This window comes from Schistocerca serialis, chromosome 5 (assembly GCF_023864345.2).
Source record: "Schistocerca serialis cubense isolate TAMUIC-IGC-003099 chromosome 5, iqSchSeri2.2, whole genome shotgun sequence".
NCBI classification, from domain to species: Eukaryota; Metazoa; Arthropoda; class Insecta; order Orthoptera; family Acrididae; genus Schistocerca; species Schistocerca serialis.
The window spans coordinates 437,642,725-437,668,538 of record NC_064642.1 but is presented as its reverse complement, the minus strand read 5'-3'; positions in this window follow the sequence as shown (position 1 = coordinate 437,668,538).

Below are 25,814 nucleotides of genomic sequence, written 5' to 3'. Positions count from 1 at the left end.
AAATTGTAGGCTTGTTATTGCAACGCATGTTCCTACGTTTTTCGGAATCCAAATTGATCTTCCCAGAGGTCGTCTTCCGCAAGTTTTTCCATCCTTATGTAAAGCTGGCGTTTCCATCTCCTTTCTCTAACAATCCAAGGTTACAAGTGCGGACTTTTATTGTTTGTATACAGCCTCAGCAGGACTTTTTTCAAAACAGTTCTAATCTCTGAAACCTATAACGATACGCTGAGAGATTTTAATCCACTGCATAACGCAAGACATGGTCTACGACAAGATAAGGAGTAAGTAACATCTACAGAACTCTGTTCTAGTATTTATGCCGCACGTGATTCGCAGTTTCATTGATTTCGCAAATTTATTTTGTTTTAACTTTTGCGGACGGGTGTTCTTCCTGGCATCTTACGGAGAGGAGTCATCCGCTCCATCTATTGTTCTGCCTGTTACCTTATTTTAGTGTTTTACTGTGTTATTTCCTGAGACAGTGATTGCGAACCAACTCAGCATTTTCCTAGGTACGTCCAGGAAGCCCGCCTAAAATCCATATGAGAGTAGTTGATGTAGTAGACCAATAGTCGGTAATCCACCACGTGGGATCAACCAGGGTCTGGCTAGCTTTGCAATCTTTCAAGCTGACGAATTGTGCATTTTTAAATTTTCTTTCTCTAGCGGCTCCTTTCACTCCTTACAGTTCAAACTGCTCGCCGTAATTACCTGCAATGAAAGCGGCTTTTTGGGCTTCAAAGGTTTTTCCTACGAAATGAAGGGGAAGCAAGGGGTGAGTTAAAGTATAACAGGTTTCTCGCACCAGTCGGTTTATTGCTGCTAAATCCAACAGAAAATGGAAATCCTTACAGCGAATTAAGTCTCTTTAAGATCAAAATCTTCTTATCTTCATGTGCTACTTCACCTTTATAGTGAAAACTTTAGAAATGAGTTTCTCCTACGACTACAATTAGCTGGATTTACTGAATCTTGGCAGTGTGTTACTTCGGTACGAAAGTGTTATTACTTATAAAACATAATTTCAATGAGTGTGCAGCACACGGTTTCCCCGAGATTAAAGCAGAATCCAGTCAGAAGATTACGAGTCGGAATGAATTCCAGTTTCGGTTCATCAGGACAAAATTGATAGAGTATCGCTTGTGTCTCATCCTTTACTGAAACTGGGATGATCAACGTGGGCGTCCGAGTTTCCTCTTGCTGAAGAATCTCAGTAGGTCACCTGGCTGATATTACTGAGGCGGAAAAAATGATTCAGCTTAATGAATCCGGGTACAATACTTTCCTTCAACTGAAGGCCTGAATTTTCTGAAGAAACAGATAATGTAAAGTATCTGAATACTGGAAATACCAAGATTATGATATCTCGTCACATCACGTACCGAGTAACGTAAAACGGATCATGTTGTGACAGGACCTTTGGTGCTGATATTGGTACGAGGCATCTTCGATAGGTCACAAGTCGTCGACCTCCGTGGAAACTGTTACCTGAAAAGTGGCAGCCAAGCACACTTTTCCGGCTGCGTAAAGCGCTGGCAATGCAGACATGAATAATTCCAATACACTGCGGGCCAACAAAATAGCAACTCTGTGAACGTGGCATACTAAACACGTATACGAACAACTTGGGCGAGAATAATACAATTTTCATTCTGTATATACAACTGCGAAGCGAGTTTTTAACTCACAAAGCGATTATGGAAACAGAGGCAGTGATGGTGGAACATTCAAGGGAAAACTTGCAAATTCTCACGTGTAAATTTCCTGGTCGTGTTACAGTGTTAGAGGGAGATTTTTCAACGTAGCTGCTATAAACTGGGAGAGCCATTTGATATAGGCTACTAGGAGAGAAAAGGAATAACGTGAATTTGTTCTAAGTACCTTACACGATAATTACCTTGAGCAGCGAAGTGACGCGTGAAATAAATTCGTAGAGCTCTTGTTTATCAACGAGCCACAACATTTCTTCTCAATTAAGATAGAACCAGATATAATTATCCACAAAATCGTTACAGTATCGTTCAATACAGTTATAAATGGCACTGAAAAAAAGTAAGAAGATGTAGTTGTGGCGCTGTAAACAACTAGTTCATAAAATGCAGTTCAGTCTCATTTTGAATTTTTTAAGCCAGATACGTGGTTAGATGATGGAGGTGTTTATTCGGATTGTAACAGCATACAATTACAGTAGATGATGTTCTACAAAGTGTTCACGACTCACTGTCACACAATACTGTACTCCAAACAGCCATTCTGCGAATTTCTTCCTCAAATTTGGGCCAATATTTGACACTTGTAAACTTCACTTTGTCAAGGTATCTTATGTGTTCTCTTTGATTTGTCTGCCTCGTGTTATTTTGCTTTCGAAGTAGTAGAATTCCTAACCTTTGTCTACTTCGTGCTCCACAGTTTTGATGCTAAATTCATCGCTACTCTCATTTCTGATAGTCCCTAATTACAATTTATCTTTCTCTGCTTTCCTCTCATTCCTTATTCATTAGACTGTTAAGTCCATTCAACAAATCATGTACTTCTCTCTCACTTTCACTGAAGACAGCTATGTCACCAGCAAATATATCCTTTCATTATGAACTCTAGTAGTACTCTCTAAACTATCTTTCATTTCTGTTATAACTTTTTCTATGTATAGAATGAACAGTAGGGGTGAAAGACTGCTCCCCTAGCGCTGCTACCTGCCGTCTGTGAGCAATTACTGCACACTGACGCCGAATGTAGATGGGCCGTGACTGAACAGTACGATAATAATAATCATAACAATATTTACAGAAAGAGGAATCAGGGAAATGGGGGTAGGAAAATGATCGCAGCCAGTATTCGTGTAGAGTACTAATGATGGTGATGAGTTTATGGACAGAGTCAGCTAAATTAGTAGCCGTAGCATTGGAGGCATTTCTATATCGACTATGGGCTAACTCTTGTATCTTACTGAGAAATAATTGGCTTTAAAATAAATATTGCAATTTTATTGAATTTATGAGTGTAGAATGTCGGAAGCTATGACAAGTAACATCAGAGTAGTATAAGAACGTAAAATTCTAGCGTAATATTTACGATGTTCCTTGAATGAGAAAAAAACGGACTTCCACCCCATTAGGATAATTCCTTTGTGGTGCGTTGGTTTTCCTTCCTTTTTTCGTCGTAGAGTTCACTATTTCACCGAAAGAACTCTAGAAATGTTAAACAACTTTCGAAAAATGTAGTAAAAGGACTTATCAAATGTTTAATTACTGCTTACACAGGTTCCAGAATTGTTCACGATTTCTTGTAGATTGATAGGAGTACTTGTCTGTTCACAGAACACTACACGAAGGAACAGTGCGACAGGATAACGGCTCCCTGACGGGTCACTCGTTGTTGAAGCGGCTCAAGATGCCGTACAGACTTTTTGCTAAACGCCTAGAGAAACTGTAACTGTTCCTTATTTAACTTTTCATTCCAGGTCGGTAATCAAACAATACAATGGTATCTTAATGGCTACGATGAAACATAAGATCCGATCACTTCTTTCGGTGAAATTATCTCATGTATTCAAATCCACTGTTGTGAGAGGAGTTTTCTCAGCCTGCAGTAAACAGAAAACTGGCTCGACAATGTTACAGTAACGGTCGAAACTTTTCCAAAACAAACGAAATGAAATCCACCACGCCATTTTACACCGGTCGTAACACCGGCGTGAATGGAAACAACTCAGGCGAAGTTTAAATTACACTCGTGACACACTACTGGATTTTAGTCTCGCAGACGCGACCATTTCGATAACACTTTCCAAACAGTGGAAAAGTCCCAAAGTTTGATTACCATATGAAGCGGAGAAACTGTTCGAGATTAAAGCAACAAGACGTTATTAGACGTCCAAGAAAATGACAGCTGTATCAAAGAATCACCGAAAAATCTCGACATATTTTGATTCAGAATTTTTAATCACAGAAAAGTACCAAGAAATGTTGATTCTCACTCACATAATTACACAGAATTTGATTGTGTGCTGCTAGTGGTTTAATCCACACAAGTTGCAACACTAATATGTTAATCTGTCTCGATGCTAGCATAAATTTACTCGTAGCTTTGCAACAAATGTCGTAATTGTTTGTTTATGCTAATGACTGTGATTATCGTTAGGAACAGAATCCACCTGTGTTACATCAATCTTATTTTCAGATGTTTGTTCCTATAAGTACAGTTTCTTGCTGAATCTTCGATTTTCCTCTCCTGTGGTTGAACACTATAACTGAAAATCTTATTTACCGCCGTAAAATAACGATAACGTACTAAAGTAGGCTGTACATTGCGTCTTACGAACATTAGTGGGTAATGGTTTCACTTCATTTTTGATTGCGAAGAGATGTCGGATTTCTACCGTTGTGAGGAGTGCGGATTTGTGGAATAACAGTGTGTAAGAGGTATGCGCTATATGCGCTGCCTGCAACAGGCAAGACGTAGGAGAGTCTCTGACCAGAGAGCAGTATGTAGTTAGTTGTTGTTTGTCGCTAGTCGACACTAGTCAGTAGTAGTCTGCGTGAGTCGGCAATAGTCGGCAGTAGTCTGCGCGTGTCTGCGCTTGTCTGTAGTCTGCCCTGGTCGGGACTCTGGAGGATGAGTATTATTGTAGAAGGTAAAGAAGCAGCCTTGCGCAAATCTGGTAATTTATGTTAACTGACATCAATTTCTTTTAATAAATGCCCCTATAATAATTTTTATAATATAAAGTAATTTTTTTTTAAAAAGCATTCATTTCAATTTAAAGATATCATCCAATGCATAATTATTCCTTTCACGAATCACAAAGCATAGCCCAGCATTGCACGAAGCTGTGCCGAAAATTTTTTTAGGTAAGAACGGATATATTCGCAGTTTTTATTGAGGTAAGAATTTTTGCTTTTTTATTCAGAGTACAGGGCCGTGTCGCAGCGCTGCTGTCGTCATAAAATTTACCAGGTTACTGAATTTTTTTATTATTTTGGTATTTACGAATTTTTCTGTTTCGAACTTAACATTAAATGAGAAACGAATTTTGTGGGTACATTAAATGTGAATTCATTTCTGCACTGAGATTATAAATTGGAACCAATTTTGTTCAGAGGTTACAGTATTTAAAAATTTATTTAAATATTAATTTTGTGGGGAGGTTACACTTGGTTCATTAAATTAATATTTTGTGTGGGGAGGTTACAAGTGTATATTATTTAATAAAAGTCATTAACGAACACGTGAATGATTTCGCCTAAAGAGCTGATGCCAGTGATTAAAACGATACAATTTACATCAAGGCGCTAACTATTAAAAATAAAAAAAAAACATAAATATGATATTGTTTTGTTGATTACGTTAAAATTTTGCACATTTGTATTATGATGACGAAGAAATACTTGAGCATTTTCGGAGGTGACTCACTAAACGTGGGGAAACTGGCTGAGAAACTCAGAACACAGTGCGTAGATATGTTCAATACAGACCATACATTCACACTTATTCCGCAGATATTCTGTCAACAGAACCCTTTCGCGGTTCACATGATGCATTAATCGCCAGTGTTGTTACAACCAACCGGTGGCTAAAGATGTCACTCTTCGGTAGGTCCAACACTTTAATAGGCTATTAACTATTGGATATCATCTGAGCTGAAGTGCTAAACCGGTAGATATTACCCCTCCATACTTCAATTAATCCGGCAAACGAAACATCGTGGAACATCTCTGGTCAAACCACTTCCATCCGAAATTAACAAGAAAAACACTTCATTATATAAGGGGAAGTAAAGGGTTACGTTCAGTAAGGTTCCTACATTCGTACGTAATGCACTGAGAATAAATTATTACCTGTTAGCATAATCAACTGCAGCTAAACACATACAAATATAATGGAAGTAACGTAAACTCTAAGAGACGGGAACAAACATATATTCTGGAAAGTCATGGGCCTCTTCATATCAAACAGATCAGCGTGGGTCACCTTATTGATGTCTCTTCTAAATTAATAATATTTAGCATTCAGCCTCGTGTGTGATCAATTTTTACTATCGAAAATTATTACTATTAGTAGACTGGTGGAAGTTTTACTATAAAAAATTATTATTATGGCAAAGGGTGTACGGAAGTGTCAAAAGTTATATCTCCTGCAAAAGAATGTTAGGCTTCTAGTCAAACTTAACTATCGTTATCATATAATCTGATATGTAGCCCAATACTTCTATTATGAAAACTCTTATTCCGACATGTTAATATGAAACATTTTCGGGAACTTCCTACTATTGGACTTGTCAGTATTCTGATGGAGAACAAAGAAACTGAAATTAATTATTCTTCCTACAAATAACGACAAATCAGTTTTCTTGTATCTGACAACGATTTTTAAAACATTCTGTAACATCTCCTGACAGGTATACTCTAATGCTCCTGCAAGCAACAGACAACTTACCTCGTCTTGGCCCTCCAACTGTGTGAATATTCTGCATCCAACAACGTGTTAAAATAATTCAGAAGAAATACTGAGATCCATGCAGAATGCAATGCATGATCGCAGCTGCTGAAGCCACTACATCACTTTTGCTTTTCTGCAGAAATTAAGCGATCAATAGTCAATAAGCCTTAAAAGCGGTGTAAAAATGAAAGGCATTTATAAAACTTTTGATCTATTGTGTTCTGAAAATAGACGATTACAAAATGAGAAACTCCACTCAGACCTTTCTTTACCTTGGTCAGATTGATTAGCAAAACCCTTAATTCTTCGACAATGTCTTTAATCAACAATAACGTATCTGTTCACAACAAAGATACAAATATTACTTTCAATGTATGAATACACAAATCTGACAAAATCCCTCTCGTGTGCAAGCACGCTGAACAAAGGAAAATTACCAAAAATCTTCGATTAATGCAAAAGAAAATCTCCCCTGGCGCCAGTAGCACGATCAGGACAGGTTGCGACCTCTCCTGACGCACAGCTTTCCTCTACGCTACACTTCGTCCGACTACTGTCAACAGCTGTTCGCTCACTCCCGCTCGTGATAATAATATCTCAGACTCAGAGTTTGTGTATGCACGCAGCCGCAGAATCAACAGGTAACTTTCCAAAAAAGATATGAAGGTCCAATTTTTAAGTTTACATGTACAATTGTGCCCCATCTCGCACACGTCATACGTCATTATTTGTTTATCTGCATGACTTACGATTTAATCGAATTCTACGAACAATAAACTGATGTTTAACTTCCTGTAGATGTCAACGTGAACAGTGGCAGTAAATTAGCTTAGAATGGTCCAAAGATGAGATGGAAACCTTTTATTTCCATGTTTACAGAACATCGTATGGTTTAGGAAAGTCACAAAGTGAACAAATCTCATCATGTCGATTTGAAGCTTCAGCTCGGCTACCCTTGCAAAGAAAACCTGGTGCTGTTGTTGGCGCCACGTTTCCGATTGAATAAAAAGAGTAATATTCATCGTGCATTTCTGAAGTATTTGGCATTAATATCGCATAAATTCACATTACTACTCAAAAATGTAGATATTTGATTTACATGAAAGTCGGAATTGTAATGAAGCTGTTCTTCATTAAAATTGCAGCATAGTGAAACCGGCATACGACAAACCTCAAACAGGCTTGAATTCTACTTCATGCTTAGATATGATAGTGATTAGTGAATCGGTAGGGAGACAGGGCATGGGGAGTGCAGCATGCTTTAAGTATGGAGATACAACAAATCTGCGCGACTGCTACGGTCGCAGGTTCGAATCCTGCCTCGGGCATGGATGTGTGTGATGTCCTTACGTTAGGTAGGTTTAACTAGTTCTAAGTTCTAGGGGACTTATGACCTAAGATGTTGAGTCCCATAGTGCTCAGAGCCATTTGAACCATACAACAAATCTAATTCCTAATGAGAACAATCGTAAAACTACATTTCGCCTCAAGAACTAAATAATAGTCTGCCAGAATGTAACAGTTTAACACTCAAATGTATCTATGTAAAATTGGTGACAATCAAATCAATCTTTATCTTCAAAAGCACTATAGAGCATTTACAAATTAATATCAATTAACTCCAATCGTTACCAACCAAATTTCAAACCTAACTCCTCAGGCCCATAAATTAATATATATACAAATAATGTAATCTTGGCACCAACAAAGGACTAAATATTTAAAAACAATTCGATACAATAATGTAAATAGCATAGTACAAATATTGGCGACAACGACAAACTAAATGCTCAAAAACACTTAAAATAAATAACGCTTTCGTTTAAATATTACACTTTTTCTTGACCACTGAAAAGGCAAAGCAACAATAGATGTAACCAATACAAGAACACCCTTAAGCGGACCGCCTCTACTCGCGTACAGGCCTAGGCAAAAAAGTGGGCAAATAACCGAAGGGTAATCCTAGGGAAATTGCTTTTATTTTCAGTTGTTAAGTTGCTTACACTACAAAAAAAGCTCAGTTCAACATATTTATGAGTATTGTGATAAAAGGCATTAAAACAAAGGCAAAGAAAATTGGAGACCGCAAATAAATTTCCAAGAAAAGATTGTACTAACAGCTTTGGCGCGGTCTCTGGAAATAATTATCGCAAAAGGGATTTTAATCTAAGAGCAACCGAGCTCGTATTTTGCAAGTTCCATCTTGATCTTCGAGCAGCTCACGGCTTGCACTGGACAGAATTTTATGAAAAAGCTTTGAAACTGTTACTTTAGGGATACAAAATCACATCCTGAGGAGACTGCATCATATATATTTCTATCTGTTTACAATACTTATTTCTAAACAACGTTTTATTTTGCTATCCGGGTCTAAATGTACAAATTTTCGAATTTCCTACTCGAGAGCAAGGTAGGTGTGGTTGACCATCAGAGAGCCAGGATTCTTTGAGGTTGGCGCGCGCAATATTTTAACGAAAATCCTTGCGCTTTGCTAACTGTAAAACTGTAGGCTAATTTGACTGGAAACTGCGGTCTTTGAAATTGGAATGGCAGTTCTGATGAGATAAGTGATATTCTGGGGATAAGTACTGTGTGCCCGTTGTACTTTCCAGTCATTTGTTAGGCTTCAATATTGTTTTTAGGTAGCGGTTTGACGAACGTGGTGAGTTTAGATTTATGACTAGTATGGCAACTTGAGTGTAGTATGGTACCTTGAGTGTATTCGTGCATGTGTCTCAGACTTCTTACGTATGATGAGGGTAAGGTTCAAATGGTTCACATGGCTCTGAGCACTATGCGACTTAACTTCTGAGTTCATCAGTCGCCTAGAACTTAGAACTAATTGAACCTAACTAACCTAAGGACATCACACACATCCTTGCCCGAGGCAGGAATCGAACCTACGACCGTGGCGGTCGCTCGGCTCCAGACTGTAGCGCCTAGAACCGCACGGCCACTACAGCCGGTGAGGGTAAGGTTACCACAGATCCAATGTCGACAATGTTTCCATCATTTGCGATTGCCTCTCGAAGGTGGATGTATTCTTCCGTGCGTAGTTTCTTCTGATCCTGTCTTACATTTTTGCATTCATATCGACCATGAATTGCTGGAATAAGCAGTGAGTGTTACGAAATTAATTTTATGTTTTATTGTGTTTGATCGCTACGCAGTAAGCATAGAACTTTTGGGAAGTGACTTTTTTATTTGTTTCTGCGTCTGTTGCAGGTTTCACACTAAAATGATATCTCGCATTCCGTCCAGAAATATTAATGGATACTGGAGGGCATCATAAGAACGGTGTGTCTCTGCAGTGCGTTGTTGTGCTTCTATTCTTCATTGTACAGTTGTGTCACGGTTTGTCATTTCATTGCCCCCTAATACGATGGTAACTTCGTCTATCTGAGGTGCATTAAATCTACGTTCGTGTTCTCCAGGTGATCTTTTGTTGGCTGGAACTAAAACTTAATAGTCATCAGAAATAAATCGATCTACTGCTGCTCTGACTACGTGCATCAACTGATTGTATCAGTTAAAGATCCTCTGTACACTCTGGACTACTTCTCGTTTCAATCAACTAATATTTGTGAATCGTCAATCAGTTTCCGTATCTTCATTTTCTATGAAATATCTTTGCAGAAATTTATGGTCTTCGTTGGACAGTGGTAGTAATGATCCCGTGTTGTGATAGATTTGGCCTTAGATAGGTAAGACATGATCAATTTCATCTCTGTTAGTGTTGATCAAAGTGACACCGAAAGGAGTCATTGGCAAACAGGCGTTGTAAACTTTTATATTTAGATGAAAAGTGTTTTGCTTCTGAAGTTTCCCCGGTCACTCAAAGTAAAAATTCCTGCAGAGGTGCTTCCACTAGTGGTAATCGATTGCTTTCATTCGTGCAACAGAATCCTGGTGTTTCCCTATTGAGCTTTCCGCATTGTAAGATTGGCATATGTTATCCATTTTTCCGATTGCGACGTGTTTGTTATATTCTTTCGTCGGACCGAAGTGAAATATTTCATTTCTTAGGCTGTACTGTTTACATGTTCTCGTTCGTACTTCTCGTAGGATGACATTTTCATGGCTGGCTTGAGTTCGGAGACATATGTCATAAACTACTAATATATAAATAATAAGACTGTGGGGCAGTTCTTGAATTTTCAGTCGGTTCATTTGGTCGCTCTTCGCCTTCTCCGCTTCTGATGGTGCTTACTGTCGTTGTGTCGTTCGTTAGGAACTTAGACGTGCTTCTCGCTTTTTGTCTGTTTAATTTTGTCGCTGTTCTTTTCGTTTTTGTCGTTTTGCTTTTGATCTGGCAAAATCGCCGTTTTGGCGTTTGGGCAGACTGGAAAGATCTTTCTTTTCATTTGGGCATTGTTTAAAATATAAATCAAATCAAAGTTTTGTTAACAAATACAACATAGTACACTTTACACACTTTTCGTACTTCATTTTCGATTTATATTCAGTATCACTCTAGCTATTCAAGCTTAACTGTCTGTTTTTATTCATTCACTTCACTACCGCTTCGGTTCCACCCTGCGTCACTGATAAACTGACGTTCGAACCTACGACGGGTCTTACTGCATATATCCGTATCAATGGGTAGCCCCACCAGCGGCATACTTCAGAATATGCGAGAAAGGCTTTGAATGGTTCACAATGTTCCAGAATATTCCACGACATTCCAGAGTATTCTGGAATGTTCAACAACGATCTGAGATTTTGCGGAATGTTCCCGAAAATTATGGAAGCTTCCTGAATGTTCCAGACTATTACCGAACATTCTAGAACATTCCGATCATTGTGGAACATTCAGCGATATTCTGGAATTTTGTGGAATACTCTTGAATACTCTCGAATGTTCTGGAATCTTCTCCAGTACTTCAGAATATTCTGTAATGTTCTAGAAATTTCTAGTGAGCGAATCTTCCTAGCAGTTAATTCTTCAAAAGCACGCTCTTCAAGTAAAAACTGGAACCTTCCTCATGGATGGGGGATAGAGGGCTACCGCACCATAAAATTCTCTTCATCATACCGGGACTCCTATCTGAGTATTAGTGGCACCCACACTGTACACTTACATTTATAATATATATTGATCACCCGTCTTTCCCTGTAGCTTACCCCTATTTTTCTCAGTATTTCGAACATCTTGCACCATTTTATATTTCAAACGCTTTTTCCAAGTCGACAAATCCAATAACGTGTCTTTATTTTCCTTCAATCTTGCTTCCAATCTTGCAACGTCAGATGGTTGCCACTCCGGTGCCTTTAGCTTTCCTAAAGCGAAAATGACCGTCATCCGACACATCCTAAGTTTAGTTTATCATTATTCTGTAAATTATCCTTGTCAGTAACTCGGTTTCATGAGTTTTTAAACTGATTGTACAATAACTCTTGCACTTGTCGGCTCTTGCTGTCTTCTAAATTGTGTGGAAGATGTTGTTCCGAAAGTCCGACGGTATATCGTCAGTCTCCTACATTCTACACACAAACGTAAATATTGTTTTCTTACCACCTTAACCAACCATTTTAGAAATACTGACGGAATGTTATGCCATTCCGCCTTATTTGATCTCAAGTCTTCCAAAGCCCTTTTCAATTCTGAGTCTATTACTGGATATCTAACTCTTCCCTATCAATTCCTGTTTCTTCTTCTATCAGGTACCAGAATAGTCATTCCTCTACAAGAGGCATTTAGCGTACTCTTTGCACCTATCCACAATCTCCTCTGCATTTAACAGTGGAATTCCTACGTAACTGGTAATATTAGCGCCCTTGTTTTAAGTTCACCGAAAGTTCTTTTGACTTTCCTACACGATGAATTCTTCTATCCAACAATCATTCTTTTTCAGTATATTCATATTTTTCATTTAACCATTCTGCCTTAGCTTCCCTAAACTTGCTATTTATTTCGTTCGTAAGTGTCTTGTATTTCTGTATCCCTATATTTACCTGCATATTTTAGTAACACTTCCTATCGTCGATCATCTGAAATATTTCATTGCTTATCCATGGTTTCTTCGCTGTTTCCTTCCTTTTGCTTACGGTTTTCCTTCCAACTTCAGTGACTGCCCTCTATACATATGTCCATTCCACTTCAGCTGTACTGTCTAGTGAAGTATTCTTCATCGTAGTGTCAATAGTCTCAGAGAACTTCAAACGTATCTCTTAATTTCGTAGTACTTCAAATGGTTCAAATGGCTCTGAGCACTATGTGACTCAACCGTGTGGTCATAAGTCCCCTAGAACTTAGAACTACTTAAACCTAACTAACCTAAGGACATCACACACATCCATGCCCGAGGCAGGATTCGAACCTGCGACCGTAGCGGTCGTGCGGTTCCAGACTGTAGCGCCTTTAACCGCTCGGCCACTCCGGCTGGCGTAGTACTTCCGTGCCCGCCTCCGGTAGCTAGTTATCAGCACGACTGAATGTCAATCCTAAGGGCCCGGGATCGATTTCCGGCTGGGTTGGCGATTTGCTCCGCTCAGGGACTGGGTGTTGTGTTGTCCTAATCATCTTCGCTTCATCCCCATCGACGCGCAAGTCACCGAAGTCAAATCGAAAGACTTTCACCCGGCGAACGGTCTACCCGAGACGAGAGGTCCTAGTCAGATGACCTTTTTTTTCTTTTTGTACTTCCGTATCCCACTTCTTCGCGCATTTTTTCCTGACTTTTCTCTTAAACTTCAGACTACTCATCATCACTACTAAAATCTGATCTGAGTCTGTATATACTCCTGAGTACACCTTTCGATCCTGTATCTGATTTCGAAACCTCTGCCTGCCCATGATGAAATCTAACAGAAATCTCGCCGCATCTGCCGGACGTTTTCCAAGTATATCTCCGCCTCCTGTGATTCTAGAATAGAATATTTGATGTTAATAACTGATATTTATTACACAACTCAATTACTGTTTCTCTTCTCTCGTTTCTACTACCAAGCCCATATTGACCAGTAACTCTTTCTTCTATTCCCTCCCCTATGACCGAAATTCAGTCCCCCCATGGTTATTAGATTTTCATCTCCCTTCGCTTACTGAATTATCCGTTCAATATCCTCATATACTTCCTCCACCTCTTCACCTTCGACTTGTGAAGCCGATATGTATACCTGATAGCTATAAACACAAATATGGCTCATGCCTCAGCCAACCTGCGCCAGAAATGGAGCTCCCACTTCCGTCACTTTAATTTTGGATAAGCTCTGCCCATGATCACGATTAGGCGCGGTCCCCTTGTAGGTTTAATACTAATTTACAAGCAAAAGAGCACGAGGAGAAATCTTCACTTTTAGTAAGTCCAGAAAGCCACTTTAGTTGTACTAAACGCAAACCTCCTACCTCTACAGTTCGAAATTACGTTGTTTTATTCTAAGAGGCCACCTTATGCCAGACCTACCAATGGCACCGTCCTAGTTGGAACCCAATTAAGAAAACCTGCACCATTAAGATACCAAATGCTTGGAGAATAAAAGAATGAGCGTGTCGTAATGACGATCAGACACAACATAACCCTTCTAGTCACTCTGCAACGCTAGGCGGTAACATATCGAGCAGCCTATACCAGTAGTACCAATACTGTTGAGCTCTTCCAGCAAGCAAATAAATTCTAATCCGCGATTTTCGCAGGCTAATTCTAGTGTCAACCTCAGCTGACAATCAAGTTGTAACGTCACTTTCACGTAAAGCCTTATGAGAAGGTGAAAGGTGTCACTCAACGACGCGGGAACGAGAGAGAGAGAGAGAGAGAGAGAGAGAGAGAGAGAAAGAGACACTCTGGACGCCGTAACTTGCTAACTGCCCCTGCTCTGCTGTTTGCCCGCGGCGCACAGTGGTTGCACCTCCGCCGTTCTCGTCTATCGGCTGCCTGACTCCGCCACCATGTACCTGCCGATGATACGCGTTCACTTCCTCGATGTCGAGAGAAAATCCTCAGCCACAACAGCACTTGCAGCGACACACTTCCCTGGAAAGGGTCATTTCATAATACACCCACAGTTCACGGTGCAGATGAGATCATGTTTGTCTTGTAGACTTCCTACTTCAATATTAGCACATTATGCAAATATGACTTGTGATATAGCAGGACTGAAATAGAGGGAAGGAACATCGTGCCAATTAGGTGATGTCAGCAGTATTGATAAACAGCGACTATTTGCTAAGCTTTCCTAGTGGCCTGTAATGTAGCAGTAGAATGGGCTATAGAAGTTTTAAACAAAAATAATATGTTATGGAAGATACATGGAATCTCAACTTCTGTTTTTATAGAACAGGTGTTGCTACTCACTCGATAGAAACGTAAAGTACAAACTTTGAAGAAAGTGTTTCCGTTCAAAAAGAAACTAGGGCTGATGCCACATTAATAATAATGTACTTAATGGAGATGAACGAATATCTGTGCTAGATGTAGATTTCACTTATGTTCCATTTTAATTCCGTATATTATGTAAACATATTCAACTTAAGGCATTACTTAGAGAGAAGCCACATTTCAGCTTTTGAACAAGCCGCAAGATTAGAGAGAGGAGGAGGAGTAAATGTACATAGCGAGAGGAAGGAGGAGATGGACAGAGAGAAGAAGAGAAAGAGATGGGGAGAGAGAGAAGAAGGAGGAGCAGATGGACAGAGAGAGGGGTAGAAGGATGTGGAGAGGGGGAGGATGTGATGAACCGAGATGGGGGGAGAACATGGAGACGGAAGAGAAAGGTGGAGGAGGAGATGGATAGAGAGAGAGGGACTTATATTCAGTTGCCATACATATTTAACAAGTGCGAAGCATTGCTGGGTTTGCTAGTGTTCCATAAAATTTGCGGTATCTCGACGCAAAGAGCGGAAGTGACGATCACTGTGATCAGCACATTGTTTTACAAATGTTACGAATATATAAACAGTTTCGTAACATAGCTCATCTCGCACCTAGCTCTCTCTCTCTCTCCATATCTCTCTCTGTCTCTGTCTCTCTCTCTCTCTCTCTCTCTCTCTCTCTCTCTCTCACTCACATACACACACTGTTTGCATCTTTGCGAATGTCTTGATAAATGTTGGAAAATCCTATTGTATATGGAACACTGAACTAACACGAGTTCGTGAAAACACATTATAGAAACGGCTGTCTTCAACCCAACACTTAAATTATTATACCAAACAGTGTGAAATTAAATTAAAATTTTAGTAATACAACGCAGAAGGTAGACCGAGAAGGGCAACTATCGTTACATTGCTGAGGTCGTTAGCAGCCGGATACACAACGACATTCGACACAATGAGTGCCCGCTTCTATCTACACGCACCGACCAAAACTATGGCAGTGAAATGGATCCCACATTATTTCATTACAAATATATTCATAATAAATTGCTTTTGGGGAGCTCTTCTGAACTGTGAACACGATTTTATTTTCGAAAATCGTCAAGTAAGTTAGCCAGTCAGCTATTCAGATATGTGATTATCACTTCTTCTCGCGAAATCCTACACAGGTATTGAAAATTTATTTAGATATTTCTCAAACTATACCATATATATAAATAAGCACGAAAAATGTATATTTATTGAAGATCGATTGCCAGGTTCACAGCTATTCAATTATTTACAACTGTGATCATAACTTTTCGCGCAAAATTCTGCAGAAATAATAAATTTTTTTGCAAAGAGCGCCACAACTATAACATACGTATCAAGAGCTGTGAAAAACCTGTAGATATCTCGAAATTATGGTGTCAATTTCATATGGCTTTGGAAATAGGTCCCTTATAATTTCGATTATCTCATATACTATTATCTGCACGAAAAAATGTCATTTCAGTTTTCTGTAAAACAGTTCGGGAACTATTCAGAACTGTGATTATAAATCTTTTCGCAGAATATGTCAATGTTTTGTACACGATTAAAGTTTTTCTAAGGATTATTATTTCCTAGCAAAATTCTGCAGAACTATTCAAATTTTGAACATACAACTCTAAAACTATGGCAGACGTGCTAAGAATTATGAAAAAATGTATGTGTGTGGAAAGTCGGGTGCCACCTTGACGTGACTCTCTCAGGATGGTGGGAGGCAACGCTTGTGCATGAAAGTGGCGTTGGTACAGCCTCGCCACAGCAGGTGGATAGGTCCAAGTTTTAGATTAAGTTTTACAGCTTTTCAGTTAATGAGCCGTCCGGTCTGAGTTCATTGCAAATTAGCTTCAAATTCAGTAAGCAACGCCAATCTGTGGCTACAGTTACGAAATTAATTTTATACGGCCCACTCCCTTTGTGATAGGGACTGGCCTGGACAGCTGTTATGAGAGCGCCACATACGTTATCTCTTCTCAAAAAGTCTCTGTGTTGTAACTGTGCCAGAATTAGACTATTACACTTAAAATTTGTTATAGATACAGGTATGAATAACGATGATTCAGATAAATTGTTACCGACTTGTTGAATTACAGTACAGCCTTCTAAAGGTAACGTTACCAAGGAAAGGAAATGTTTGTTGTATGTATGGTCTAATACGCATTTGTCTGCCGAGAGCAGGTGCCAACTTCATTGGTGCTTACCGATACGAGAGTGCAGTTTATAGTGGCCACGTGTCGTACTTAGAAATAGAACACAGTATGCGGCAAATAGTCGCATGCTGAAGGAAGCATATCCACGGTTACAAGGAAGATAAAGTCGTAAGCTCTGAACATCATTAAATTGAGTATAATAGAACTGGAAGTTATTCACAGAATTAAGCTGGATTACTCGTTCTGGAGGATTGATCACATGTGACGCTTATTAGCATGAACTGTACCACAACAAGATGTTCTTAGTTTGTCTGTAAATGATTCAAACTGTGTGCCTTATCGACTGTCGAAGCAGCACCCATGCATTTATAAGACAACGTATTTACAATCTAAGCCATGTGTTAATATCGTACGTACGGCTTATCCTTCGTTTGTCAATACCTTCATTTTATACACCATGTATTGTTTGTTTAGTGACTCCATTCCGTCGCAGCTTACTGGACAATATCTACGGATTTTAGATGTTTAGAAGGTAGGAGGAAGGCACTGACAAATCGAAAGTGTATGGTGAGACATGAGACAGTCGTGTACAGCTCAGCGGTATTATGATTGCCGCGGCCGCTCCTTTTATCCTCTTTCCCTTTCCACCGACAGTGAAAATTCAGGGACGAGTGCTAGTATGGCGCACAGGTTAAAACTGGAATAATGTCTCATTTCACACCGTATTTCACTGAACAATTAAAGATTGTTCCGAGCTCTAATCGTTAGAATTAACATATCAGTTAGATGTATAGGGCTTGCAGTGTTCACATCTATTCGACTTCCAACCACATCGATGTTATCAATTTTAACTAGTATAAGTAACAGTACATTTATTACGTAGATGCTGAGAAATATGACGCTTTGTGAGTAATAAAAATGTCAGTAATTTTGCGGTCTGGTTATGTAGATTCCAATAAACCACGTTTGACGCTAATAATGCCGGGCACCACATTTATATAGTGATCTTGGTACTGCGTAACCACCAAGAAATAAAGCTGAATAGAAGGCCAAGATAATAGATATCAATCTAGTCCCACTTTCCACATTGTGATGCCCGATTGGTTACTGCAAGCTTGAGTGTGTTACTTAGCTAAAAATAATTTACTTCTCAGTACATTCACGTAATAAACCACACAGACCTGAACTGCGTTATGACAGATTTTATAGCATGAAAATGCGCTGCCTATTACTGCTTGATTGACCTCGGAATGCAGTTGATTGTAGGGTTCGCAAGAGGACGTCTGCGCAATCAGCAACTGTAGAACCTATCAAACCATGACAGGCAATTACGGAAGTCGATTGACCAGAGCATCAGTGACTACCGCATAAGAATGTGGTTAAATGATTCTGAAATCGATTGGACTGTAATATGAACAACGCATACGGAATACACAAGTAAGGAAAATTTGTGTCGTGCAACAAAATAACCCGCTGCTCAAAACCTCTTACTGTTACTCCTTTACAATGGAACCTTCTACGATGAAGAACTTTATTATTTCACACGAAATTACGTAACTCACGGGAAGGCCACTTTCCATGCTGTCGAAGTTGTATCTTTCCCTCTTGAATATGAATGTCAGGGACTGAGTGCCACTTAGGGATTTAATGTGCCACTCAAATATGTTTCCCATACAGCTCGTGCCTTAAGAGAAGAGGATTGAAGTGTGTGTGTGTGTGTGTACTTTTAGTGACAGCCCGCTTTCCCATTCCGGTCCCTGGCTAGCGTTCGTTACCTACACGACTGGTGCTGCGTCAATTAATAGCTACAGCAATAGCAATATTGACTGTAGTGCACCTCGGCATTGCTCTCAGTTTATCCTCAGGCCTTATCACGCACCGTTGAAATATTTTATGGTTTCACAGACAATACAGACTTGTTACTGTTATGAGTCGAAAGACTGGTAAAATGCAGCTCTCCATTCTACTTTATCCTGTACGAGCCTCATTATCTCCGAGTAACTACTGTGACCTACATCTTTCTGAATCTGCTTCCGGTATTCATCTCTCGGTCTCCCTCTACAATTTTTACCATCCACATTTACCTCCAATGCAAAAACTAGTGATCGCTTACTATCTCAGAGCATGTCCTACCGACAGATCTCTTCTTCTACTCAGGTTGTGCCACTTCTATCTTGTCTCCCCAATTGTGTTGAGTACTTCCTCATTAGTTACGTGATCGATCCATATAATCTTTACCATTCTTCCTTAGCATCATATTTCGAAAGCTTCTATTGTCTCTTTGTGTAAACTGTTTATCTTCCGTGTTTCACTTCCATACATGGATATTATTCCAGACAAATACCTTCAGGAAGACTTCCTAGCAGTTTAATCTGTATTCGATGTTGACAGATTTCTCTTCCTCAGGAACACTTTCTTGCCATTGCCAGTCTACATTTTATATACTGTCTACTTCAGCAATCTTCATCAGTTACTTTGCTGCACAAATAGGAAAACTTGAAGTGCCTCGTTTCCTAGTCTGATTCCCTTGGCATGCTCTAATTTAGTTGGACTACATTCCATTATCCTTGTTTTGCTTTTGTTGGTGTTCCTCTTGGATGATCTTGTCAAGATACTGTCCATTCCTTTCAGTTTCTCTTCCAAGTCCCTTGCTGTCTCTGGCAAAATCAAAATGTCATCGGCAAACTTTAAAGTATTTATATCTACTCACAGAATTTTAATTACTGTTCGAAATTTTTCGGTGGTTTCTTTAGTTTCTTGCTCAATGTACATATTGAATAACAACGGGAATGGGTAACAAACCGACCTCACCCCATTTTCAACCACTACCTCCATTTCATGCACCCCTACTCTAACAACTGTCGTCTGGTTTCTGTACAAACTGCAAATAGCCCTTCGATCTCTGTATTTCACATCTGCTGCCTTCAGAATTTCAAAGAGAACATTGCAATCAACATTGTCCAAATGCTTTAAATATGGGTTTGCCTTCCCTTGAACTATCTTTTGTGATTAGGGGTGAGGTCAGTATAGCCTCGCGTGTTCCTACATTTATAAGGAATCCAAATTGATCTTTCACGAGGTCGGCTTCTACCAGATTTTAAGTTCTTCTGTAATAATCCGTGTTCGTATTTTGTCACCATAACTTATTAGAATGATAGGTCGTTAATTTTCACTTCTCTCAGCAACTGATTTCCTTCTAGTTTGAATTACTACAGTCTTCTTGAAGTTTGGGGTTTTTCGTCTGTCTCAAAGATCTTGAACACCCGATGGAAGAGTTTTGTCATGGCTAGCTCTCCCAAGGCGATCAGTATTTCTGATAGAATTTCGTACACCCCTGGGGCTTGTTTTGACTTAGATCTTTCAGAACTTTCTCAAATTCTTCTCACAGTATCATATCTCCCATATCATCTTCATCCTGAGCTCTTGTTAGTCGTACAGCTACCTCGCCTCCCCCCAAAGACCTCTTTAACTCTACTGCTGGCAGTATCTATCTTTCCCCTACTGAAATATGCTCCTAAATCCTAATATTTGACCTCGAGACATTCCTCTTCAGCAGTTTTGCACTTTCTGTCAATCTCGGTTTTTAAACATATGTATTCCCTTTCACCTGCTTCATTTGCTGCGTTTTTAAATTTTCTTATTTTGTTAGTTAAATTCAATATCTCTTGTGTTATCTACGAATTTCCGCTAGGCTTTGTCTTTTTACCTATTTGATCCTTTGCTGCCTTCTCCGTTTCGTCTCTTAGACCTACACATTCGTCTTCCAATGCATTCATTTCACGTGTTCTACTCAACCACTGCCTAACGTTCCGTCTGAAACTTTCAACAACCTCTGCTTCTTTCAACTTGTTTAGATCCAATTCCTCAATTTAATACATTTTTTAGGTTTCTTCAGTTTTAATCTACAGTTGACAATCAATAAATTGTGGTGAGAGCCAACATTTGGCTCTGGATGTGTTTTACAGTTTAAAATCTGGCTCCTAGACCTCTCTGTAAACGATATATAATCAGTCTGGAAGCTACCCGTGTCTCCAGATCTCTCCCACATACACAACGTTCATTCACGATTTTTAAACCAAGTGTTTGATATGATTCAATTATGCTTTGCGCAAAATTCTACCAGACGGCTTCCTCTTTCATTCCTTTCCCCCAGTCCATATTCACGTACAATGTTTCGTTCTCTTCTTTTTCCTACTATTCATTTCCATTCGCCCATCAAATTTATATCTTCGTCTTCTTTAACTATCTGACTAATTTCTTTTGTGTCATCACACTTTTCTCTAATGTCTTCCACAGCTGCGGAGCTGCTTGTCATGGAAACTTGCACTATTGTGATGGGCGTGGGCTTCGAGTCTATCTTGACGGTAATACATTCACTATGGAAGATTTTATGGGAACACCATTATTTCATGTGTAGTCACTCGGAGTTGTGAAGTTTGTGAAGAGAAGTTTGTGGCACAACTTGACTAGAAGAAGGGATCGGTTGGTAGGACATGTTCTGAGGCATCAAGGGATCACCAATTTAGTATTGGAGGGCAACGTGGAGGGCAAACATCGTAGAGGGAGACCGAGAGAAGAATACACTAAAGAGATTCAGAAGGATGTAGGTTGCAGTAGGTACTGGGAGATGAAGAAGCTTGCACGGGATAGAGTAGCATGGAGAGCTGCATCAAACCAGTCTCAGGACTGAAGACCACAACAACAACAACAACAGTCACTCGGAAAATCACAAACAAATTTCTTAATATACGTTCGCCGTTACCAGCGGACCAAGATCCCGCAAAGGAGTTCAAGACAGCTATGTACAGAAAATGACTAAAATTCGTGCGATATACTCCTTAAATATCGGTCTCGAACAATCTTGAAAGTTTTATTGAAATATTGATCCAAATCCGGTGTCAGGGGAAATATAAATAATTAATGACCACAGCTTATTGCTCAAATTATGGCAGTATATTCCCTAGGAATTTATCTGGAACAGCCATCTCCTCGTTATCAAAAATTTATCCGTAATTGAGAAAGGCCGCAAAGCTTGTTTTCTGGATACCGAAATGCAGTTGAGGATTCCACGATGGCTACGCACAGCAATGACTGTAATTTTCACTCTGTATTCCTAAGATCCTATTCTCTAAATAACTTGAAAATTCTCTTCCAATCTTTATCCGTTTCCGTGAGAGATATGTTCAAATTTACCCTACAAGTACACGTAAAATACGCAGGTCAAATCCGGCGTGAGGCAGAAACTTAGTTCATAAAGTGATGTAGAACTAAATACGAAGTTCAGTGGCTATATTATGATCTGGAAACCACATGTTGCAAGACAGACGCAAACGCAAAATTTTTAGCACGTAAAATCCTGACTAAGCTGTAAAATTAGTTTTGAGTTATGTCAGTTTCACATCAGTAAACTATCCTTTTTTTTTTAATAAGAGTTACATGCCCGCACCAGGGAAAGATGAGAACTAGCCTAAGAAATGATTCTGTTTAGAAAGACTCTGACCGAAAGGTGGGGTACCACCTACCACATTCTACCTTGATCAACAGCTTTGAAAATTTTCAGAAAAATTGTGGCGTGCGAAGATATTCGCGCGTTTTTTACGCTGAGAAAGGAGAAAATAGTAGCAGTGACAAAGAGACGGAAAAGAAATAACTACTGGAAGATAGTACACAGTGGTTGTGTTAAGGAACAAGCAAAGAGTGAAGGAGACAGTGGCAGAGGGGAAACAGCGGCATGGGAACATAGTTGACAGTGACAGAACAGTGCTAGGAAAAGGTTGAAGAAGGCATTTTCAGGCATATGACAATGACAACGGGGAAGAGAGAAACAGATAGTAAAAGTGAGGAGAGACAGCAGCAGTAAGAAGGAAGGAATGAGATATTAGCAAGAGGCAGACAGTGGCAGTGAGATGGGACTGTAGCATTGGGAAATAATGAAGAGGACTGTGGCTGCGTCACAGGAGACAATGACAGAGAGACATAATGAGGTAATGACTATGAGTTGGGATGAATGAGTGAGTGGGAAATGGGAACTGGGAGTGGATGGGTAGGAGCGACTTAAAGCAGTCGACTAGTGGGTGTGAGGAAGTTACAGTTGGGACTTTGAGGTGAGTTGGATGGTAAAAACGGCGAATATGTTCGCATGCGGAAACTCTTGGGAGAAACTTAAGAGGTGTTAAAAAAAGGTAGAATTAGACAGCTAGTACCCTACTTTTCAAAGCCTTTTAAGTAAATAGGATCGAATATCCATAGGAGCATTTTTCCGCTGGTGACTGTAGGATTGAAAAAATCAGATACCTCATTTAAAGCCGGCCGGAGTGGCCGTGCAGTTCTAGGCGCTACAGTCTGGAGCCGAGCGACCGCTACGGTCGCAGGTTCGAATCCTGCCTCGGGCATGGATGTGTGTGATGTCCTTAGGTTAGTTAGGTTTAATTAGTTCTAAGTTCTAGGCGACTGATGACCTCAGAAGTTAAGTCGCATAGTGCTTAGAGCCATTTGAACCTCATTTAAAATATAATGATGTTAGTTGCCTGATTTATGTTATTCTATCAACATACCAAAGCCAACAAAATTAGTTAGATTTTTTTTAATTTTTACCGACACTGCAGTGAAAAACAGGACCTCCGAATCGAGTTCAAAAAAATGGCTCTGAGCACTATCGGGCTTAACATCTGATGGCATAATTCCCCTAGAAATTAGAACTACTTAAACCTATCTAACCTAACAACATCACACACATCCATGCCGAGGCAGGATTCGAACCTGCGACCGTAGCGGTCGCGCGGTTCCAGACTGTAGTGTCTAGAACCGCTCGGCCACCTCGGCCGGTGAATCGAGTTACATGGAGCTGAATACGCAGGAGAGTAGCGTCGTGTCAGTTTTAAACCCTTCAGCGACTTACGCCATCGGCTGTGACTCTGCAGCCGTAGCGATCACTTTTCACTTGATAGAGACGGTAGCCGGGTGGAAAAGTTGTGAGGTGTGACGCGCCGCCAAGTTGCGGCAGCTTTTAAACGAATGCTGTTTACGACCGCCAGCTCTTGGCGTGCCATCTGCCCTGCCTCGCTCCTCCTACGACGCCGCTGCGGCACCCGCGTCGAATTCGCCGGCGACCCCCTACCGTAACTTCTGCGAGCCCGAACGAGGCTGTTATTGGTACCGGGCGCAGCGTAGCGTTGCTATCCAAGACGACGCTTTTGCCGCAGGCCGAGCGCGGTCGGCCGCTGCCCATGGCCTGCACTGCTCATTTCTACCCGTTCTCATATAGACCGATACCAGCGAATTTGGGACTGGGAGCCAAAACGATAAAAACTGTATTTTCTCTGTTCCATCAGGGTCAAATTTCTACTGCTTTCCCGGAGGTCCAGCTGGTTTGTATTGGTAGGAATGTTTATGACCAGTATAAATACTCGCATATCTGAGACATTGATATTAACACGCCCCAATATTGAAAATGAAATTAAGACCACTTAGTGGAAACGAGGCAACAGGGATTGACGAAACTCTAATAGGTACAGTGAATACTCAGTGAAATTATTCCACTTCTTAGCTCATATTTCTTGAGAATTCCTTCTGAAGCACATAATTCAGTATGACTTGAAAAGAGTACTGTTCATAAAGTACTGTTGTGGATGCTCAAAATTACAGGCCAATATCGCTGACGTCGGTCAGTTGCAGTATTCAGCCTTGTTCATCGGTCTGCTCGTACAAACTGGCTCACATGGACGTTTCGGCAGTGAGCAAGCGGCTAAACAATGGTTCAAATGGCTTCGAGCACTATGGGACTTAAAATATGAGGTCATCAGTCCCCTAGACTTAGAACCAGCCGGCCAGGGTGGACGAGCGGTTCTAGGCGCTACAGTCTGGAACCGCACTACCGCTGTGGTCGCAGGTTCGAATCCTGCCTCGGACATGGATGTGTGTGATGTCCTTAGGTTGGTTAGGTTTAAGTAGTTCTAAGTTCTAGGGGACTGATAACCTCAGAAGTTAAGTCCCATAGTGTTCAGAGCCATCTGAATCATTTTTGCGACCGTAGCGGTCGCTCGTTTCCAGACTGAACCGCTCGGCCACACCGGCCGACAACAAGCGGCTACCCTAAGTCGAAGGATGGTGGGGAGTGTTTGGAAGCGGTCGGGTGGGAGGGGAGGGGAGAGGAAGAGTAATTGGAACGAGTTGGCTCTGATTGAGATAATACTGTCAACGAGTCTATTCTGAGGCCGCTAAAATGAGATCCGAGGTGATGTACCACTTCGATGTGGCTAATTAAGGCCTTTCTGGGCAAATTGATTTGCATTTGCAATTGTTCATGTGCTGTTGCATGTGTGAGAAAAGACATTGGAATGAAACTTGTAAGCTTCCTGAAAATTAATGAGGGGAAGAACATGAGACTGTTAAGTACGAAATTTGATATTCCTTACGACTGATCCTGCATTGTGATAAACGTCGTTTTCGGATGAAGTTTGACATCAACTTGTATTTCGTGATTATTTTTGTCGTGTGGTCCGCAGGACGCTCTATAACGCAAACGATGGTACCTCAAGATGGCATCAAAACTAACGACAGTCGTCGCCGTATGTAGTAACGAATCGGAGACGTCGGCGCAGACAAGCACCCAGGTGCTTCTTTACGATGCCGCGGCTGGAGAGCTACTTGTGTTCGAGCACAGTACCGCTCAGCCTGACACTCTTACGTAATCAGCGATCAATTGTCATCATCGCTTACGTCGACAGTATCGCTGTGGTACATATCCGGCTACGTGCGAACAGAGCAGTTATTCTGAAATATTACCAGTTAAAGAAATAAACTCTGATGCGAAACTATTATCTTGTGGTGAAGTGCTAAATGTTTTAACTACAAGAGATAGCATCTTTTTCCTGTCATCTGTA